At 44.8% G+C, this 22,353-nt stretch overlaps 2 protein-coding genes across 4 annotated transcripts in view; one reads left to right on the top strand and one right to left on the bottom strand.

The window, feature by feature from the left end:
- LOC139273501 (zinc finger protein 436-like) overlaps positions 1 to 15,756 on the top strand; it is a 53,737-nt gene extending 37,981 nt beyond the window's left edge. For 2 of the 3 annotated variants that reach the window (XR_011595144.1, XR_011595145.1), the window contains one exon: positions 15,554 to 15,756. The gene's annotated coding sequence lies outside the window, so the exon portion shown is untranslated. Of the gene's footprint in view, positions 1 to 4,361; positions 4,447 to 15,553 lie in introns of all 3 variants that reach the window. The other variant, XR_011595146.1, reaches the window with a different exon arrangement.
- The window catches only part of LOC139273549 (zinc finger protein 850-like), a 700,279-nt gene that overhangs the window by 490,738 nt on the left and 187,188 nt on the right, over positions 1 to 22,353 (bottom strand). The gene's annotated exons all lie outside the window — the stretch shown is intronic.

Here is a 22,353-nt window from a genome sequence, read left to right as displayed (position 1 = left end):
AATACATCATTCGTGAGGTCCAGAACTGAACACAATTCTCTCGATGACCTCTTCCTTTGCATGGTTTAGTTTGCGTGGATGCAATTCATCCAGTCCCGAAGATTTATCGTTTCTAAGTTTTCCTAGTTTATAAATTCAGGAACAGAAATGGTTTAGAGTAGGGCTGGGGACAGAGTGACAGTAGTAATGCCAAGGTAATGAGGATGTGCTCAGTATTGTATGTGCCCTGGGAGTGCTTGATGGTGACACTGGAGATAAAGTGGAGGAAGGAACATCGGAACAGGAACAGGCCATTCAGCTCCTCGAGCCTGTTCCCCCATTCAGTGAGATCAGGGCTGATCTGACTCTTAACTCCTTCTACCTGCTTTATCTCCGTATCCTTTTATACCCCTGCCCCGAAAAATCTGTTCATCCACAGCTCCGAGCTTCTCGCCAGTTAGAGAAGTGTATATGTGTCTATCTTTGTGGCTGTGTATGTGTTTATGTATATATTTTGATATATGAATGTGTATGTGCTTCTGTGGGTATGTCTCTACATGTGTGTATGTGTCTGTGTGAGATTGTCTCTTCCTCCTTGTTCTATTGGTCACTAAATACAGTTTAGTATCAATGTGTCTCGGCCATTCACCTCCCCAGAAAGTGCTGAATTTTCTGTTTCAATTGGTGCATTCTAATCAATTTGATTCTGGTATTTAACAGCAGAAAACAACTGTTCCAGAGTCTCAGCAAATGAATCTCTATTTGGATTAGTTCACCCTATGGAGCAGTTGCCAGGACTGAACAGGAGTAGGCCATTGAGCCCCTCGAGCCTGTTCCCCCATTCAATGAGATGATGGCTGATCTATGACCTTACTCCATATACCCACCTTTGGCCAGATCCTTTAATACTTTTAGTTAACAAACAGCTATCAATCTCCGATTTAAAATTAACAACTGACCTAGCATCAATTGGTGTTTGAAGAAGCGAGTTCCAAACTTCTACCACCTATTATGTATAAATGTGTTTCCTCATTTCACTGCTAAAAGTTCTGGCTCTAATTTTTAGACTATGCCCCGAGTCCGAGAATCCCCAAGGGAAATAGTTTCTCTCTATCTACCCCATCTGTTCCGCTTAATATCTTAAACTTCGATCAGATCAGCCCTTAACCTAAATTCTAGGGGATACAGCTCTAATTTGTGTAATTTTTCCTCATATCTTAAACTTTCGAGTCCGAGTATCATTCTGGTAAATCTACGCTGCACTCCCTCCAAGGCCAATATAACCTTCCTAAGGCATGGTGCCCAGAACTGCTCTCAATGCTCCAGGTGTTGGCTAACCAGGGCTTTGTATAGCTGCAGCATAACCTCTACCCCCTAGTATTCTAGTGCTCTCGATGTAAAAACCAGCATTCCATCAGCCTTTCTGATTATTTTCTGTACTTGTTCATGACATTTTAATGATCTATGTACCTGGACTCCCAAGTCTCTGTGGACCTCCACTGTTTTTAGCTTTTCATCATTTACTAAGTACCCTCTTGTATCCTTTTTAGGTCCAAAGTGTCTACATTGAATTCGATTTGATGCAGTTTTGCCCATTAACTTAATCTATCGCTATCGCTATCCCTTTGTAATTTGATGCTTTCAACTACACTGCCTGCAATGCCGCCTATCTTTTGTCAGGGGCAAATTTCGATATATGACTTTCTATGCCATCAACTAAGTCATTGATAAATACTGAAGATAGTTGAAGCCCCAACACAGATCCCTGTGGGACACCACATCCTGCCAACTTGAGAACCAACCTTTGTCCCTACCCTCTGTCTCCTACAGCTCAGTCAATTTCCTAACCAGGTCAATAATTTGCAATGAATTCCTACTATCACCACATTCCTCCACCCTGCTTGTGATCCACTTATCTGTGATGTTACAAGACAAAAGCTAAATTCCAATCTAGTGATTATTTACCTTATTCAACGAATACCTACCAGTGAATTCGTACTATCACCAAATTAATCCACTCGGCTTGTGTGAACGATCCAGTGATGGATTCCCACCAGCCCGAGCTCTCTCTCTCTCTCAATCTACTGGGCCTTGTTTTTCATTATTTTTGACAGCCTGTGTCTGTTTTTGAAGCAGTTTGGTCATTTTGTGCATTTATCTGAAACTTTTGAATAATTGGCAAAATGATCTGCTGAGTGTATTTCCAGAGAACACCTATGCCGCGAGGGAGCAGGGTTCATAGCCAGGTTAAAATAGAATAAACCCAAACTCACATTCCAGAGATTGACAGGTACTGAAACAAAACCTACACTCACATATTAGAAACTGACAGGTACAGAGTAAAACCCACACTCTCCCACCATAAACTAAGGATAAAAAAAACACACTCGCATACTAGAAACTGACAGGTAGAGTAAAACCCACACTCGCATCACAGAGACTGACAGGTACAGAATAAAACCCACATTCCCATAGCAGAGACTGACAGGTACAGAATAAAACCCACACCCAGTTATCAGAACAATAATATGCAGCAAGTAAAACCCATAGTCCCCTATCAGAAATGACAGGGGCACACTCACACACCAGAGACTAACGGAAAGAGTAAAACTCTTTAGGAAATCCCACTCCAGTGTCTGGCTCACCGAATCATTTTGTTGGTAATTCGGATTATAATTAAAATCCTCTCAATGTGGCCTATTTAATTAGAGATAAAATCAACTTATGAAACAATCCCATTTTTGCTGATTTAGATGTGACAAAAAGATGTCTGAGCATGCGCTAAATACATGCTGCTCCGCTCCTCCCATCCCCGCCCAGTGTTTAAACCGACGGGAAGGGCCCAGGCGAGCTCCCCTCATCCAGCTCTGTCAGCGGCTGCAGTTTCCTCTGTGCTGGGCTGATGATCGTTGAACACATCAGGGAGCAGAAATATCCCGGGCCCGAGTAAGGGAGCAAACAGCAGCCTCCTTACAGCAGCTCATCACATTGGGACTGTGTCCGCAGATGGGCTTTGAGTCGGGGTAAGTTCAGCGGCAGTCGGGGGCTGTTTGTAAGGGGCAGAGTGGAGCAGGAACTAGTTCCGGAACATGGAGTGAGTGGGAGAAGGGAGAGGCCATTCTCGGGCTGTGTGTGTACGGTGTAAGGTAACAGAGAAAGTAAATCACCTCGCTCTTTCAAATCAGTGCTGCTTTCTTTCCCCAAATCAGTAGTGGATGTTCCTGTTGTTCTTGGATAGTGAACAGTGGAAACACAGCCTGACAGTGAGGATGTGAGGAGTGTCACAAAGTGCATCTATTGCAGGCACCAGGATAGGAGTGTGACAGGAGACATTTCAAAAATGGGTTATTTTGTTTTGGTGTGTTGAATTCTCTAGAACCATGTTGCAGCTGATCGAGAGATACATTGTCGCTCCCTCAGATACATCTGTGACATTCTGTTAACTGTACAGGCTCTCAGCTCTGTTTCATTAGACTGAAAACAATTGTTGTACAGCCCAGGTACCTGTGCTTATAATCCAGGAAGCGATTCAGAATTTTACAGATTGTCCCATGTGAGTGGGAGATATAAACCTGGACTGTGCCAATCGGGTGTTCCCATTCATGGACCAGTGCTGGGTTTGGGTTGTGTCTGGATGCTGATAACTTACTATCGAACCGTCTGACACAGCTGGTGTGGGGAATCTGATCACTCGCTGCACCTCCGCCACAACCGTCCCGCTCCTCTGCTCATGGTCGTGGCGGAGGTGTGGTGAGTGATCGAGGCGGAGGGACATTGAGGGATCGTGGCTGAGATTCGGTGGGTGATCGTGGCGGAGGTTCGACGAATGTTTGGTGTGGATGTGCAGTGGGAGATCATGGCGAAGGTGCGGCGAGTGTTTTGTGGCGGAGGAACGCTGAGAGATCATGGCGGAGGTGCAGAGAATGAGGGTACAGGGCCCAGAAGAGCCGAGGGCCCAGGGGCAGCACAGGCCAGTCCTGGTCAACCCTTGCCACTGGATAAAGTCCTAGCTCTGTCAAGCCCGTGTGGTGGCTGATGTGTAATGGTCACCACACGTTAAAAAAAATCCACGCACAGGCATCTTCCACCCTTTCAAATGGAGTTCAGGACTGGAATATCGGGTCCTTCATTGAAACATCTGTGAACTCACGTGGAAGCAAGTCATCCTAGTTCGAGGGACTGCCTATGATGATGATGATGAGAGAATCTGAGTGCCGCTGCACTGCAGTGAGGTCAGACAATGTCACTGTTTGTATCGCGCATTCCTCTCTCCAGATACTTTACTTTATTATAAAAATATACATTAATTATAACTTTATTGTTATAGTCTAAGGGCACCTGTCCATGACTTGTACCTAATATTTTTCTCATTATTCTTGGAGCAAAATACTTCACCCCCAGAATAAATGTGATCTTTCCTCCACCCGGAACACAAGGAACAGTGCAGGCAGCTCCTTCTCACACACAGTAAGTACATTATCACTCACAGCGCGCAGAGACACAGAACTGACCTCAATCATATTGTCACAGGCAGCAGAAGCTGTCAGTCCCACAGTGATCCAAATCCCAAAGTTACATTATGAATCTTACAGTCACTTGGAACAGTACAATAAGTCCAAACATATCGCTCTGAGAGGCAGATCCATTTTCACCCCCTTACTCACACACAAGGACTGACTGACACGGTGTCAATCCACACTGGTGTCGGTACACTGACTCTCAAACCCAGCAACTAACATACAAGAGCAGGGAAACGGAGGTAATGGACTGAACCAAACCTCCTCCTGAGACAATCACAGATAATCGCAAACTAGCATAGGCCTAAAGAAGGAACAGAATCCAACAGTCACACAGAGCAAGAATAGCACGTACAAGAGACTGTCAATTACATAATGAATCTCGCACTCTCACACATCACCATTCTAATAGAGGCAGAGTGAATCTCACACTCTCAAACAGTAGCAGAAACTGACAGCTACAGAATGAACCCCACACCCACAAACAGTGCCATGGACTGAGAGACACAGAATGAACCCCACACCCACACAGTGCCAGAGACTGAGACACACAGAATGGACCCCACACCCACACACAGTGCCATGGACTGAGAGACACAGAATGAACCCCACACCCACACAGTGCCAGAGACTGAGACACACAGAATGAACCCCACACCCACACACAGTGCCAGAGACTGAGACACACAGAATGAACCCCACACCCACACACAGTGCCATGGACTGAGATACACCCACACAGTGCCAGAGACTGAGACACACAGAATGGACCCCACACCCACACGCAGTGCCAGGGACTGAGAGAGACAGAATGATACATACTCTCGGGCACACTGAATGACAGATTGAGATTGAATCACAATCACATATGGTAACAGACTGACTGACTGGCAGATATAGGTTAAAATCCATACTCACATATCAGAAAGTGACTGGTACAGAGTAAAATGGATATTCACATAACTTTTATTCTGTACCTCTCAGTTTTTGTTAACACATTCTGTAAGCCAATAGATACAGAATAAAATACACACTTGCATTCCAGAGTCAGACAGCTATAAAGTAAAACACACATTCACATACCAGAGACTGGAAGATATGACTAATATCCACACTCCTGTACAAGAAACTGGCAGGTACTGATTAAAATATACAATCACATCCTGGAAACTAACAATTGGAGAGTAACAACAACAGACAAATACCAGAAACTGACAGGTAAAGATTAAAACCAAACTCACATTCCAAAGACTGACAGATACAGAATAAAGCCCACACTGACACCACAGAGAATGACACATACAGTCTATAACACACTCACACATGAGAAAATGACAGATACAGAGTCAAACCCACGTTCACATCCCAGAGAGCGACAGCTACAGAGTAAAATCAACAGCCACATAAAAGACACTGACCGATGCAGAGTCAAACACACGCTCACATCCCACAGCCGAACAGGTACTGATTAAAACAGACTCACACATCAGAAACTAATAGATACAGCACAAATGCAGCACTATCACAGCAGAAACTGACAGGTACAGATTAAAACCCCCTATTCATATACTAGAAACTGACAGGTACAAAATAAAACCCAACTCAGATTTGAGAAAATGAAAGTTACAGCGTACAACCCAGACTCACGTCGCAGATATTAACATACAGAGTAAAACTCACACTTTCATCCCAGAGCCTGAATGATAGAGGAAAACCACACTTGCATACCAGAAACTGACAGATACAGAGTAAAACTCACACTCTCACATCAGAGACGAACAGATACAGAGTAAAATCCACACTTGCATCACACAGACAGACAGCTATAGAGCAAAATCCACACTCCCATACCAGAGACTAAGCTATACAGAGTAAAACTTACACTTACATAAAAGACAAATAGAGATACTCACTCTCTCATATCATAAACTGACATATATAGGCTAAAATCCACTCTCGCATATCAGAAACTGGCAGGTACTGATTAAAGCCCACATTAACATACCAGAAAATGACAGATACAGAATAAAACCCCACTCACATACCAGAGTCTGACAGATACAGAGTAAAACGCACACTCACATCCCAGAGACTGAGAATTACAGAGTTTTACCTACATTCCCATACTGGAAACAGACAGGTACATGCAAAAAAATCACACTCACATCCCAGAAACTGGCAGGTACAGAGGAAAACCCATGTTACAAATTTAGAAAATGACAAGTACAGAATAAAACTCACATAACAGAAACTGACACGTTCTGAATAAATCCCCAACCACATACGAGAAACTGACAGGTACAGGTTAATACCCACATTGACATACCAGAGACAGACAGATACAGAGTAAAATCCACACTCACATCCCGGAGACAGGCAAAAACAGAGTGGAACTCGCAGTCACATTCTAGAAGCTGACATAGTGTATAATAAAACCCACTTTCGCACACCAAAAATTGAAGAAAGAACAACACTCACGTATCAGATACTGACAGCTGGAAGAGAATAAGAAATAGAAGCAGGCCATAAGACCCCTCGAGCCTGCTCCACAATTAATTACATTCATGGCTGAACTTCACCCTGAACTCCTGCCTGATACCCATTTTCCTTGATTCCCTTTGTTCTCTGTCTTAAATATACTCATTGACTGAGTGTCTCAGACCTATGTGTATAGAATTCCAAAGATTCACATCCCTCTGAGTGAATACATTTCTCCTCATCTCAGTCCGAAGTGTCTGATCCCTTATCCTGAGACTATGACCCCTAGATCTAGACTATCCAGCAAAGGGAAACATCCTCACAGCATCTACCCTGCCAAGCCTTCTAAGATTTTTTTTTAGGTTTCAATGAGCTCAGCTCTCCTAAACTCCAGAGTGTATAGGTGCATTTCACTCAATCTCCCTATCCCAGGATTCAATGTTGCACCCCCTCTAATATCCTTCCTTGGGCAATGAGACCAAAACTGTGCCCAGTAATCCAGGTGTGGTCTCACCAAAGCCCGACATAATTGCAGCCACACTTCTTTACTCTTATACTCCAAACCCCTTGTAATAAAGGCCAACATATACTTTACCTTCCTAATTGCTTGCAGTAGCTGCAAATTAACTATATGTGATCCGTGTACAATGTCACTCAAATCCCGCTGAATAACTACATTTACTAGTCTCTCTTTTAAACATTCTGCTTTTCCATTCATATAAAAATTAACACACACTCACATCCCATAGTCTGAACAATACAGTGTAAAACCCACACTCACATCCCATAGTCTGAACTATACAGTGTAAAACCCACACTCATATCCCATAGTCTGAACAATACAGTGTAAAACACACACTCATATCCCATAGTCTGAACAATACAGTGTAAAACACACACTCACATCCCATAGTCTGAACTATACAATGTAAAACACAAACTCACATCCCATAGTCTGAACTATACAATGTAAAACCCACACTCATATCCCATAGTCTGAACAATACAGTGTAAAACACACACTCATATCCCATAGTCTGAACAATACAGTGTAAAACACACACTCATATCCCATAGTCTGAACTCTACAGTGTAAAACACACACTCACATCCCATAGTCTGATCAATACAGTGTAAAACCCACACTCACATCCCATAGTCTGAACAATACAGTGTAAAACACACACTCACATCCCATAGTCTGAACAATACAGTGTAAAACACACACTCACATCCCATAGTCAACAATACAGTGTAAAACCCACACTCACATCCCATAGTCTGAACTATACAGTGTAAAACACACACTCACATCCCATAGTCTGAACTATACAATGTAAAACCCACACTCATATCCCATAGTCTGAACAATACAGTGTAAAACACACACTCATATCCCATAGTCTGAACTCTACAGTGTAAAACACACACTCACATCCCATAGTCTGATCAATACAGTGTAAAACCCACACTCACATCCCATAGTCTGAACAATACAGTGTAAAACACACACTCACATCCCATAGTCTGAACAATAGTGTAAAACACACACTCACATCCCATAGTCAACAATACAGTGTAAAACCCACACTCACATCCCATAGTCTGAACTGCACAGTGTAAAACACACACTCACATCCCATAGTCTGAACTGCACAGTGTAAAACACACACTCACATCCCATAGTCTGAACTATACAATGTAAAACACACACTCACATCCCATAGTCTGAACTATACAGTGTAAAACACACGCTCACATCCCATAGTCTGAACTATACAGGGTGACAGATTGAGCAGAGACCGTGGCCTCTGAGCTTCCAGAACAGCCTCGAGGCTTCACTCTCCAGCATTGAAATACTTGCCTGCTCCCCCCACCCCGCCCCCCTCTCCCCGCCCAGTGTTTAAACCGACAGGAAGGGCCCATGCGACCTCCCCTCCACCAGCTCTGCCAGCGGCAGCCATTTCCTCTGTGCTGGGCTGATGATCGTTGAACACATCAGGGAGCGGAGATATCCCGGGCCCGAGTAAGGGAGCAAACAGCAGCCTCCTTACAGCAGTATATCACATTGGGAATGTGTCTATAAATGGGCTTTGTGTCGGGGAATCGGGGGCTGTTTGTAAGAGGCAGAGTGGAGCAGGAAGTAGTTTGGGAACATGGAGTGAGTGGGGTAAGGGAGAGGAGATATCCCGGGCTGTGTGTGTACAGTGTAAGGTAACAGAGAAAGTTAATCACCGCACTCTTTCAAATCATTGCTGCTTTCTTTCACCAAATCAGTAGTGAATGTTCCTGATTCAGTCCCAATCTCACCGTGACTGCTGTTCTTGGACATGAACAGTGGAAACACAGCCTGACAGTGAGGATGTGAGGAGTGTCACAAAGTGCATCTATTGCAGGCAGCAGGACAGAAAGTAGACATTTCAAATTTGGTAATTTTGTTTCAGTGCGTTGAGTTCTCCAGAACCATGTTGAAGATGATCGAGAGATACATTGTCACTCCCTCAGATACATCAGGATCCGGGCTCTGTGACATTCTGTTGTCTGCACAGGCACTTAACTCGGTTCAAATAGACTGAGAACAATTGTTGTACAGCCCAGGTACCTGTGGTTATAATCCAGAAAGCGATTCAGAATTTTACAGGTAGTCCTATGGGAGTGGAAAGATATACACCGCGACTGTAACAATCGGGTGATCCCATTCATGGACCAGTGCCGGATTTGTATTGTGTCTGGATGCTGATAACTTTCTGTAGAACCGTCATACACACCTGGTGTGGAAAATCTGAGTGCCGCTGTACTGCAGTGAGCTCAGACAAGGACCCTGTTTGTATCACGGTTTCCTCTCTTCACATACTTTACTTTATTATAAACATAAACATTCATTACTACTGAAGGATATCCTTATTAGGGGGAAATTGTATTAGGGAAATTGATGGGATTGAAGGCCGATAAATCCCCGGGGCCTGATAGTCTGCATCCCAGACTACTTAAGGAAGTGGCCCTAGAAATAGTAGCTGCATTGGTGATCATTTTCCAACAGTCAATTGACTCTGGATCAGTTTCTATGGACTGGAGGGTAGCTAATGTAACACCACTTTTGAAAAAAAGGAGAGAGAGAGAAAGCGGATAATTATAGACCAGTTAGCCTGACATCAGTAGTGGGGAAAATGTTGGAATCAATTATTAAGGATGAAATAGCAGCGCATTTGGAAAGCAGGCACAGGATCGGTCCAAGTCAGCATGGATTTATGAAAGGGAAATCACGCTTGACGAATCTTCTGGAATTTTTTGAGGATGTAACTAGCAGAGTGGACAAGGGAGAACCAGTGGATGTGGTGTATTTGGACTTTCAAAAGGCTTTTCACAAGGTCCCGCACAAGAGATTGGTGTTCAAAATCAAAGCACATGGTATTGGGGGTAATGTACTGACGTGGACAGAGAACTGGTTGGTAGACAGGAAGCAGAGAGTCGGGATAAACAGGTCCTTTTCAGAATGGCAGGCAGTGACTAGTGGAGTGCCGCAGGGCTCAGTGCTGGGTCCTCTGCTCTTTACAATATACATTATCGATTCAGATGAAGGAATTGAGTGTAATTTCTCCAAGTTTGCAGATTACACTAAACTGGGTGGCGGTGTGAGCTGTGAGGAGGATGCTAAGAGGCTGCAGGGTGACTTGGACAGGTTAGGTGAGTGGGCAAATGCATGGCAAATGCAGTATAATGTGGATAAATGTGAGGTTATCCACTTTGGTGGCAAAAACACGAAGGCAGAATATTATCTGAATGGCGGGAGATTAGGAAAAGGTTCATCAGTCATTGAAAGTTGGCATGCAGGTACAGTAGACGGTGAAGAAGGCAAATAGTATGTTGGCTTTCACAGTTAGTGGATTTGAGTATAGGAACAGGGAGGTCTTACTGCAGTTGTACAGGGCTTAGGTGAGGCCTCACCTGGAATATTGTGTTCAGTTTTGGTCGTCTAATCTGAGGAAGGATGTTCTTGCTATTGAGGGAGTGCAGCAAAGGTTCACCAGACTGATTCCAGGGATGGCTGTACTGACAAATGAGAAGAGACTGGATCAACTGGGCCTTTATTCACTGGAGTTTAGAAGGATGAGAGGGGATCTCATAGAAACTTAAGATTCTGACGGGACTGGACAGGTTAGATGCGGGAAGAATGTTTCCGATGTTGGGGAGGTCCAGAACCAGGGGACATAGTCTTAGGATAAGGGGTAGGCCATTTAGGACTGAGATGAGGAGAAACTTCTTCACTCAGAAAATTGTTAACCTGTGGAATTCCCTGCCGCAGAGAGTTGTTGATGCCAGTTCATTGGATATATTCAAGAGGGAGTTAGATATGGCCCTTACGGCTAAAGAGATTAAGGGGTATGGAGAGAAAGCAGGAAAAGGGTACTGAGGGAATGATCAGCCATGATCTTATTGAATGGTGGTGCAGATTCGAAGGGCCGAATGGCCTACTTTGCACCTATTTTCTATGTTTCTACTTTATTTTCTATTCTCCCCATCAGTTGTCCATATCATAACTAATATTTTTCTGGTATTATTCTCAAAGCAAAATACTTCATTGATGCAGTATAAAGGTGATATTTTTTCCACCCGGAACACAATGAAAAGTGCAGGCAGCTCCTTCTCGCATACAGTAAGTACATTATCTCTCACAGAGCGCAGAGACACAGAACTGGCCTCAATCCTATTCTCACAGGCAGCAGAAGCTGTCAGTCCAACAGTGATCCGGAGTGGCTGAGTTACATTGTGAATCTTACAGCCACAAAGAGCGGGAGGATCAAATGCTGTTTCACTATTGAAACAGACCACATTCATATACCAGATACTGAAATATACAGAATAAAACCCACACTTGCACACCAGAAACTGATAGGTATAGATTAAAACCCACACTTTTTACCAGAAACTGACAGATGCAGATTAAACCCCACACATATACCAGAAACTAACAGCTATGGGATAAAACCAAGACTCAAATACCAGAAACTGACAGGTACAGATTACTCCCCACGCTCACATATCAGAGACTGAAAGGTACATCTTAAAACCACTCTCACATATCAGAGATTGACAGGTACAGAATATCACCCACACTCACATACCAGACACTAATAGGTACAGATTAAAGCCCACAATAATAGACCAGAAATTGATAGGTACAGAGGAAACCTTACCCTCACATACCAGAAACTGACAGGTTCAGATTAAAGCCACATGTTTTTTTAACCAGAAACTGACAGGTGCAGATTAAAACCCACACTTGCATACCAGAAACGGACAGGTACAGGATAATTCCCACACTCATACCACAAACTGATACATGAGATTACCCCCACACTCATACCAGAAACTGACAGGTACAAGTTACCCACAATCATATACCAGAAACTGACGGGTACAGATTAAAACCCACACTCACATACCAGAAACTAATAGGTACAGATTAAAGCCCACAATCATATATCAGAAACTGACAGGTACAGATTAATCGCCACACTCATATACCAGAAACTGACAGATACTGAATAAAATACACATACATATTCCAGAAACTGACCGGTCCAAATTAAAACACACACTCACATACCAGAAACTGACAGGTAGAGATTAAACCCACACTCGCATACCAGAGATGGGCAGGTGATAAAATACACACTCATATACCAGAAACTGAAAGATACAGAATAAAATACACAGTCGTATACCAGAAACTGGTAGGTACAAAATAAACCCCACATTCGCATACCAGAGATTGAAACGTATAGAATAAAATACACACTCACACGTCATAAACTGACAGTTACAGAAAAAATACACAGTCACATACCAGAGACTGACAGGTATTGATTAAACCTCACATTCACAAAGAAACAGAGCAACATAGAAAATAGGTGCAGGAGTAGGCCATTTGGCCCTTCGAGCCTGCACCATCATTCAATAAGATCATGGCTGATCATTCCCTCAGTACCCCTTTCCTGCTTTCTCTCCATACCCCTTGATCCCTTTTAGCCGTAAAGGCCATATTTAACTCCCTCTTGAATATATCCAATGAACTGGCATCAACAACTCTCTGCGGTAGGGAATTCCACAGGTTAACAACTCTCTGAGTGAAGAAGTTTCTCCTCATCTCAGTCCTAAATGGCTTACCCCTTATCCTTAGACTATGTCCCCTAGTTCTGGACTTCCCCAACAATCAGGAACATTCTTCCAGCATCTAACCTGTCCAATCCCGTCAGAATTTTATATGTTTCTATGAGATCCCCTCTCATCCTTCTAAACTCCAGTGAATACAGACCCAATCGATCCACTCTTTCCTCATATGTCAGTCCTGCCATCCCGGGAATCAGTCTGGTGAACCTTCGTTGCACTCCCTCAGTAGCAAGAACGTCCTTCCTCAGATTAGGAGACCAAAACTGTACACAATATTCCAGGTGAGGCCTCAGTAAGGCCAGGTACAACTGCAGTAAGACCTCCATGCTCCTGTACTCAAATCCCTTAGCTATGAAGGCCAACATACCATTTGCCTTCTTCACCGCTTGCTGTACCTGCATGCCAACTTTCAATGACTGATGTACTATGACACCCACGTCTCATTGCACCTCCCCTTTTCCTAATCTGCTGCCATTCAGATAATATTCTGCCTTCCTGTTTTTGCCACCAAAGTGGAGAACATCACATTTATCCACATTATACTACATCTACCATGCGTTTGCCCACTCACCTAACCTGTCCAAGACACCCTGCAGCCTCTTAGCGTCCTCCTCACAGCTCACACCGCCACCCAGCTTACTGTCATCTGCAAACTTGGAGATATTACACTCAATTCATTCATCTAAATCATTAATGTATATTGTAAAGAGCTGGGGTCCCAGCACTGAACCTTGCGGCACCCCACTATTCACTGCCTCCCATTCTGAAAAGGACCAGTTTATCCTGACATTCTGCTTCCTGTCTGTCAACCATTTCTCTATCCACATCAGTACGTTACCCCCAATACCATGTGCTTTAATTTTGCACACCAATGTTTTGTGTGGGACCTTGTCAAAAGCCTTTTGAAACTCCAAATACACCACATCCACTGGTTCTCCCTTGTCAACTCTACCAGTTACATCCTCAAAAAATTCTAGAAGATTTGTCAAGCATGATTTCCCTTTCATAAATCCATGCTGACTTGGACCGATCCTGTCACTGCTTTCCAAATGCGCTGCTACTTCATCTTTAATAATTGATTCCAACTTTTTCCCCACTACTGATGTCAGGCTAACCGGCCTATAATTACCCATTTTCTCTCTCCCTCCTTTCTTAAAAAGTGGTGTTACATTAGCTACCCTCCAGTCCATAGGAACTGATCCAGAGTCGATAGACTGTTGGAAAATGATCATCAATGTATCCACTATTTCTAAGGGCTACTTCCTTATGTACCCTGGGATGCAGACTATGAGGCCCCGGGGATTTATTGGCCTTCAATCCCATCAATTTCCCTGGCACAATTTCCCGCCTAATAAGGATTTTCTTCAGTTCCTCCTTCTCACTAGACCCTCGGTCCGCTAGTATTTCCGGAAGGTTATTTGTGTCTTCCTTCATGAAAACAGAATCAAAGTATTTGTTTAACTAGTCCACCATTTCTTTGTTCCCCATTATAAATTCACCTGAATCTGTCTGCAAGGGACCTACGTTTGTCTTCATACCAAAAACTGACAGGTGCAGATTAACCCCACACTCACATACCAGAGACAAACAGGTACAGAATAAACTCCACACTCAAATACTAGGGAGTGACAGGTACAGATTAAAACCCACAATCACATAACCGAAACTGAGAGTTAGAGAGTGACCCCCACAATCATAGACCATTAGCTGACAGGTACAGATTAAACGCCATACTCATATACCAGAGATAGATAGGTACAGAATAAAATACACACTCAAATACCAGAATCTGACACCATCAGTTCCCAGGAGATCCAGACCGCCGTGCGCCTGCTGCTCCCCGGGGAGCTGGCCAAGCACGCCGTGTCGGAAGGGACAAAGGCGGTGACCAAGTTCACCAGCTCCAAGTAAAATTCCATGCTGTTCTGAGAGAACAAACCCCAACGGCTCTTTTAAGAGCCACCCACAACCTCTCTGAAAGAGCTGCACAAGTGCATCACCCTTTAAACTCAATTTACTGTAATTATTTCCTGAACATATGTGTTTGAGAACCTTTGCAGTTCCTACTGTGGATTTAGTTTCGAATTCTCATAATTCTCACTGTCTGGTTTGACGTTAGGGCCGCTGCTGAATTTCCCGCCATTCAAGCTACAAACACGGTTCCTGGTCGCTCTTTCCCATTTACTGCGCCTGGCAAGGAATTGGGAGCTTGTTCAGGGGATGAGACTCAGATTTCAGTCACCTCATTCTCTTGCAAGCCCCTTTCAAGTTTATTTTTTTATTCCTGTTGCGTGTCAATCTGTTTATTAACCCGAGACTCCCCGCAGTGTAACAAACCAGAATGGGAGTTCGTACACAGACCAGAACATGAGCAGTTTGAACACTCTGTCCCTCTTCTCTTTTCCCAGTTCTGGTCTCACTCCCGCCTGTGCGGAGGATCGATCCGTGGTTTGTGATTCTCAACTTTTACAGTTTGAGCTGGAATGTGTCCCGTTACAGAATCAGTGGAGATTGATTGCCATCCATTACAGACAGTTTGAAAGTGAACGCGAATTTAATCCTGATTATAACAGCCTGGAATTTGTAAGGGAAATATGGAATAAAATAAAAGGAAATAAAACCTATTTGTAAATCTTTGGCTAATGGTGAATTTATTAACATAATCCGCACTTTAAAAAATTATTGGTGGGGTTTTTGAAATTAAAAATTGTTCGAGGTGTGACTGTTGAGGACAGGAATTTCCGCCCTCGTTTCATTGGTGGGCTCAACAGACAATGGGTAAGGCGAGAGATTAACATTCAGCGGTGATTTCAGTAAAGAATCACCATGACTGGAAAAGGTAAAGGAGGCAAAGGACTGGGTAAAGGTGGAGCCAAGCGACACCGTAAAGTGCTCCGTGATAACATCCAGGGCATCACCAAACCAGCCATCCGCCGCCTGGCTTCCCGTGGCGGTGTCAAGCGGATCTCGGGCCTGATCTACGAGGAGACCCGCGGGGTGCTGAAGGTTTTCCTGGAGAATGTGATCAGGGATGCGGTCACCTACACTGAGCACGCCAATCGCAAGACGGTCACTGCCATGGATGTGGTGTACGCTCTGAAACGGCAGGGCCGCACACTCTATGGATTCGGCGGCTGAATAACGTGACCCTTTCCCCCAAGCACAACACAAAGGCTCTTCTCAGAGCCACCCACCGCCTCACAGAGAGAGCAGCGACCTGGGGAACGGGGGCGAGATAGTTGATTTACATTTTGTTCTGTATAGATATGTTTTTTGCCAAGATCTATATCATGGCGTTAGGTGTTTTAAATCAGCATATACATAATGGACGGAATGTCCTTTTAGTGTTCGAATCATAGACATTTACGGGGCATTCCAGATGAAGGTAATACTGAAACACCTAATGTAGTTAGAACATAATAAATAGGAGCAGATGTAGGCCATACGACAGTGCCGGGAAGCCACTTGGGACCTTGTCCATAATTTAATACAAATACAGGATCATTGATTTCAATCTCACGTGACACATTTGTGCCATCATGGTATGCACTTTGTTGAAGCCGCCTGCTCTCTACCTGTTCCTGTAGATCAGGATGAACTGACGAGAGCCTTGTCTTAAGTGCTCTTTTCATGAGCAGTTCAGCAGGTGGGATCCCAGTGAGTGAGTGTGGTCTCGTGCAGTAGGTAAGTAGGACTCGGGATAGGTGAGTTGGCAGTGAGCCTTCAGTTACCCTCTTCAAATCTTGCTTGATGGTTTGCACTGCTTCTCTACCTGACCATTGGACGCTGGTTTAAACGGGGCAAATGTGACATGTTTGATCCCGTTACGGGTAATGAATTCTTTGAACTCAGCGCTGGTAAAACATGGCCCGTTTTCGCGCACCAGGACATCGGGTAGGCCGTGTGTGGCAAACATGGCCCGCAGGCTTTCAGTAGTGGCAGTGAACGTGCTAGCCAACATTATCTCACATTCAATCCACTTGGAATACGCGTCTACAACCACAAGGAACATTTTACCCAAGAACGGGCCTGCATAGTCGATGTGTACCCTACACCACGGTTTGGAGGGCCAAGACCATAAACTTAGCAGCGCTTCCCTGGGTGCATTGCTTAACTGCGAGCATGTATTACATCTGTGAATACAGGACTCTAAGTCCGCATCAATACCGGGCCACCACACATCGGATCTGGCTATCATTACGATGCCGAGGTGGGTACTATGGAGGTCATTGATGAAGGTATCTCTGTCCTTCTTGGGGACCACTACTCATTTGTCCCTGCCTGTATAGACATTTCATCTTTGCACTGCTGGAATGGCTTTATCTCTTCCTGCATTTCAACTGGGGCACTGGACCAGCTCCCATGAAGCACAAAGCTTTTGACTAGAGATAATAAGGGGTCCTTGCTTGTCCAGGTTTTGATCTGCTGGGCAGTGAAGGGTGATTGCTCACTCTCAAATGCTTTCATAACCATGGCTAGATCTGTGGGCTGCGCCATTTCCACCCCCGTGGTGGGCAATGGCAGCCTACTGAAACCATCGGCGCAGTTTTCTGTGTCTGGCCTGTGGCGGATGGCTTAGTTGTATGCGGACAACGTGAGCGCCCATCTCTGGATGCGGGCTGATGTGTCAGTATTTATCCCTTTACTCTCGGAGAATAAGGATATAAGTGGCTTATGGTCAGTTTCCAATTCGAATTTTAGCCCAAACAGATATTGATTCATTTTCTTTACCTCATTGACACACCCTAACGCTTCTTTCTCAATCAAGCTGTAGGCTCTCTCAGCCTTAGACATAAGCAACCAGTTGCAGTTTCCCGATTGTTGCAATATATGCCCGACACCATATGACGACGCATCACATGCTAGTACCAAACGCTTACATGGATCATACAACACAAGCAATTTGTTTGAGCATAACAATTTTCTCGCTTTTACAAAGGCATTTTCTTAGCTTTTACCCCAAACCCATTCGTCCCCTTTTCATAGTAAGACATGCAGTGGTTCTAACAGTGCTGAGACCCGGTAAGAAGTTACAAAAGTAGTTCAGGAGTCCCAGAAACGACCACAGCTCTATCACGTTCTGTGGCCTCGGTGCATTATCGATTGCCTCCGTCTTCGCATTGGTGGGCCTGATGCCATCGGCCGCAATCCTCCTTCCCAGGAACTCGACTTCAGGTGCCAGGAAAACACACTTCGACCATTTTAACCTGAGCCCCACGCGGTTGAGTCGACTGAGAAGCTCCTCCAGGTTCTGCAGATGCTCGACTGTGTTCCACCCGGTGACCAAGATGTCGTCCTGGAAGACCACGGTGTGTGGGACCAACTTCAGTAAACTTTCCATGTTTCTCTGGAATATCGCCACCGCTGATTGGATTCCAAACGGGCATCTGTTATAAACAAAAAGACCTTTGTGTGTGTTGATGCAGGTGAGGGCGTTTGATGATTTCTTCAGTTCCTGCGTCATGTAGGCTGAAGTCAGATCCAGCTTTGTGAACGTCTTTCCTCCTGCCAGCGTTGCAACAAGGTCATCAGCCTTTGGTAGTGGGTATTGGTCCTGCAGGGAGAAACGATTGTTAGTTACTTTGTAGTCGCCTCAGATTTTGACTGTGCCATCTCCCTTGAGGACTGAGACGATAGGACTGGCCCATTCATTAAACTCGATCGGTGAAATGATGCCCTCTCCTTGCAGCTGATCTAGCTTGATCTCTACCCTTACTCTCATCATGTACGGTACTGCTATCGCCTTGTGGTGGATGGATCATGCCCCCGGAATTAGATGGATCTGCACTTTTGCTCCTTGGAATTTCCTGATGCCTGATTCGAACAGCAAAGGAAATTTGTTTAAGACCAGAGCACACGAAGTGTCATCAGCGGGCGATAGCGCTCAGACGTCATCCCCGTTCCAGTGTATCTTTCCCAGCCAGCTCCTGCCGAGCAGCGTGGGACCATCGCTCGGTACCACCCAGAGTGGTAGTTTGTGCACCGCTCCATCGTAGGAGACCTTTATGGTAGCACTGCCGATTACAGGGATCAGTTCTTTCGTGTAAGTTCTTAGTTTCTTATGAACTGGAGTTAAGACTGGCCTTGAGGCCTTGTTGCACCACAACATTTCGAAAGTATTTTTGCCCATGATGGACTGGCTTGCACCTGTGTCCAGCTCCATTAACACCGGGTGTCCATTTAATTCAACATTCTGCATTATCGGGAGACAATTCGTGGTGAATGTCTGCACTCCATGTACCTCTGTCTCCTCGATCTGAGGCTCTGGTTCGTCGTGATCCTCTGTGGATCTGTCCTCTTCTGCAACATGGTGGTTTTAGGTTTAATATTCTTTGCAGCTCACCTGCACAGTCGTTGGAGGTGTCCCATTGTTCCACAACCCTTGCAAATGTACTCTTTGAATCGGCATGAATGGAAACAATGATCACCCCCGCAGCGTCAACAAGGTGTTAATGGCCTTGCATTCATCACCCTTGATGGCAGACTCTGAGACATCTGCAGGTATGTGTGACCTGCCCTTTGCATTATGATTCAAAAACAACATCACTTTGTTCACAGTACTTGTAGCAGCACTTGTGTGCTGAGAGATTTGCTTCATATTGTCACTGGTGGCAATGAATGCCTGGGCTATCGCTATGGCCTTACTCAAGGTTGGGGTCTCTACAGTCAAAAGTTTGCGAAGTATGGTTTCGTGGCCAATGCCAAGTACGAAAAAGTCTCTGAGCATGTGCTCCAAATGTTCTTCAAATTCGCGATATCCTGTAAGGCATCTTAGCTTGGTGACATAACTCGCCACTTACTGGCCGTCAGACCTTTTGTAGGTGCAGAACCGGTACCTCGCCATCAGAATGCTTTCCTTCGGGTTCAAATGCTCTCAGACAAGTGTGCACAAATCATGGTATGATTTCTCTGTGGGTTTTGCTGGAGTGAGCAGTTTCTTCATGAGGACATACGTTGGTGCCCCACAGACAGTGAGGAGGATCGCCCTTCATTTGGCAATGCTTTCTTCCCCATCTAACTCATTGGCCACAAAGTATTGGTCGAGTCGTTCCACAAAAGTTTCCCAATCATCTCCCTCCGAGAATTTCTCCAGGATGCACACTGTTCTCTACATATTTGGGTTCGCTATCTGTATCTCATTGCCAGTTGTAGTAGATGGAGAACGAGTCAGACTGAACACTGAGCTCAAAGTAAAGTGTGACCGTAGTCTTTTGTTGCAAGTCTCCAGAGTGCCTCTCCAACCTGTGAAGCCTCCTTAAATATCTGTGCTCCCTTGGGACTCCAGGGGATGAGCCCTTTGGTGGGTGTACAGAGTAAATACAAGTATACATAAATAACAGTAAAGAGTTGGGGTCCCAGCACTGATCCCTGCGGCACCCCACTGGTTACTGATTGCCAACCTGAGAATGAACCATTTATCCCGACTCTCTGGTTTCTGTTCGTTAACCAATCCCCTATCCATGCTAATATATTACCCCCAACCCTGTGAACTTTTGTCTTGTGCAGTAACCTTTTAGGTGGCGCCTTGTCAAATGCCTTCTGGAAGTCCAAATACACTACATCCACTGGTTCCTCTTTATCCACCCTGTTCATTACATCCTCAAAGAATTCCAGCAAATTTGTCAAACATGACTTCCCCTTCATAAATCCATGCTGTTACATTCATGTTGCAGCAGTGACAGATAAGAAAGGTGTTGAATTAATCGATGGGTGGAAGCTAGCATCAGGGCGGAAGGACAGTGAGGGGCTCTTGCCTTCACAGAAGGACTCCCATGTCCTGATCAGAAGTGACCCTCAGGCAATCTCGGTTACAAACCGGTCAATGACTCGAACATGTAGAAATGTAGATCGACAAACACAGCTGTTCAGATTATTGAATATATACAGGAAAAAACGTGAGTGAACCTTCCTCATAAGTCCGGCCATCATTAACCATTTTTGCCTGAGAGCAGAATAGAAACATAAAGAACAGATTATAAATCGGGAGGGGATGTCATTGATGACCTTATTCAAGAATTTGAGAATTTGGCGAGCAATAAATCTGATTGGATGTTTAAAGATACCAATCAGAGAGATACAGAACAATGGAAATTGACAACGCGGCCAATGAACCAATCACAGTCATTGCCTTCACCCATCCCTCATTCGCTGTGGGCGGAGTGTGGGGCTGCCTATATAATGCGAGCCCGGAGCAGAATTTCCTTCATATCTGTACCTGACTGAACAAGACGATGCCTGAGGAAAAGAAACCAGCTTCGAAAAAGGGTGCCAAGAAAGTAATCAAGAAAACATCACCGAAGGGTGGTAAGAAGCGCCGAAAGTCGAGGAAGGAGAGTTACTCCATTTACATCTACAAAGTGATGAAGCAGGTTCACCCCGACACCGGCATCTCCTCCAAGGCCATGGGCATCATGAACTCGTTTGTGAACGATATTTTCGAGCGCATCGCGGGTGAGGCTTCCCGCCTGGCCCATTACAACAAGCGTCGCACCATCAGCTCCCGGGAGATCCAGACCGCCGTGCGCCTGCTGCTGCCCGGGGAGCTGGCCAAGCACGCCGTATCGGAAGGGACAAAGGCGGTGACCAAGTACACCAGCTCCAAGTAAAACTCCACGCTGTCCTGACGGAACAAAATCCCAAACACAACGGCTCTTTTAAGAGCCACCCACAACATCATTGAAAGAGCTGCACAAACACATCACCCTTTAGACTGAATTTACAGTAATTATTTCCCGAACAATTGTGTTTGAGAACCTTTACAATTCCAGCTGTAGATTTAGTTTTGAATTCTCATAAGCAGCTTCACTGATGGATTCGACCTTGGCGTCGCTGGAATTTCCCGCAGTGAGTAAACTACAAACACGGTCCCTGGTCGCTTTCCCTTTGCTCTCAGACCCGTTCATTCACAGAGCCTGCCGACGAATTTATTTTGGGAGGGCGGAGAAACTCCGATTTCAGTCACACGTTTTCACTCAAGCCCTTTTCACGTTTTGTTTTTATTTCGTTGCGGCTCAGTCCGTTTATTAACCCGAGACTCCCCGCAGTGTAACAACCCAGAATGGGAGTTCTTAGAGACTAGAACAGGGCAGTTTGAACACTCTGTCCCTCTTCTATTTTTACAGAATGACTCTCAGTTCAAGTCTCACTCCTACAGCAGCTCCTATGAAAAAAAGTTCACTTTTACAACGATGGAGCTGGAATGTGTCCC

The sequence above is a fragment of the Pristiophorus japonicus genome, chromosome 9 (assembly GCF_044704955.1).
Source record: "Pristiophorus japonicus isolate sPriJap1 chromosome 9, sPriJap1.hap1, whole genome shotgun sequence".
In the NCBI taxonomy this organism is placed as follows: domain Eukaryota; kingdom Metazoa; phylum Chordata; class Chondrichthyes; family Pristiophoridae; genus Pristiophorus; species Pristiophorus japonicus.
This window is presented reverse-complemented; position numbering and strand designations above follow the sequence as displayed.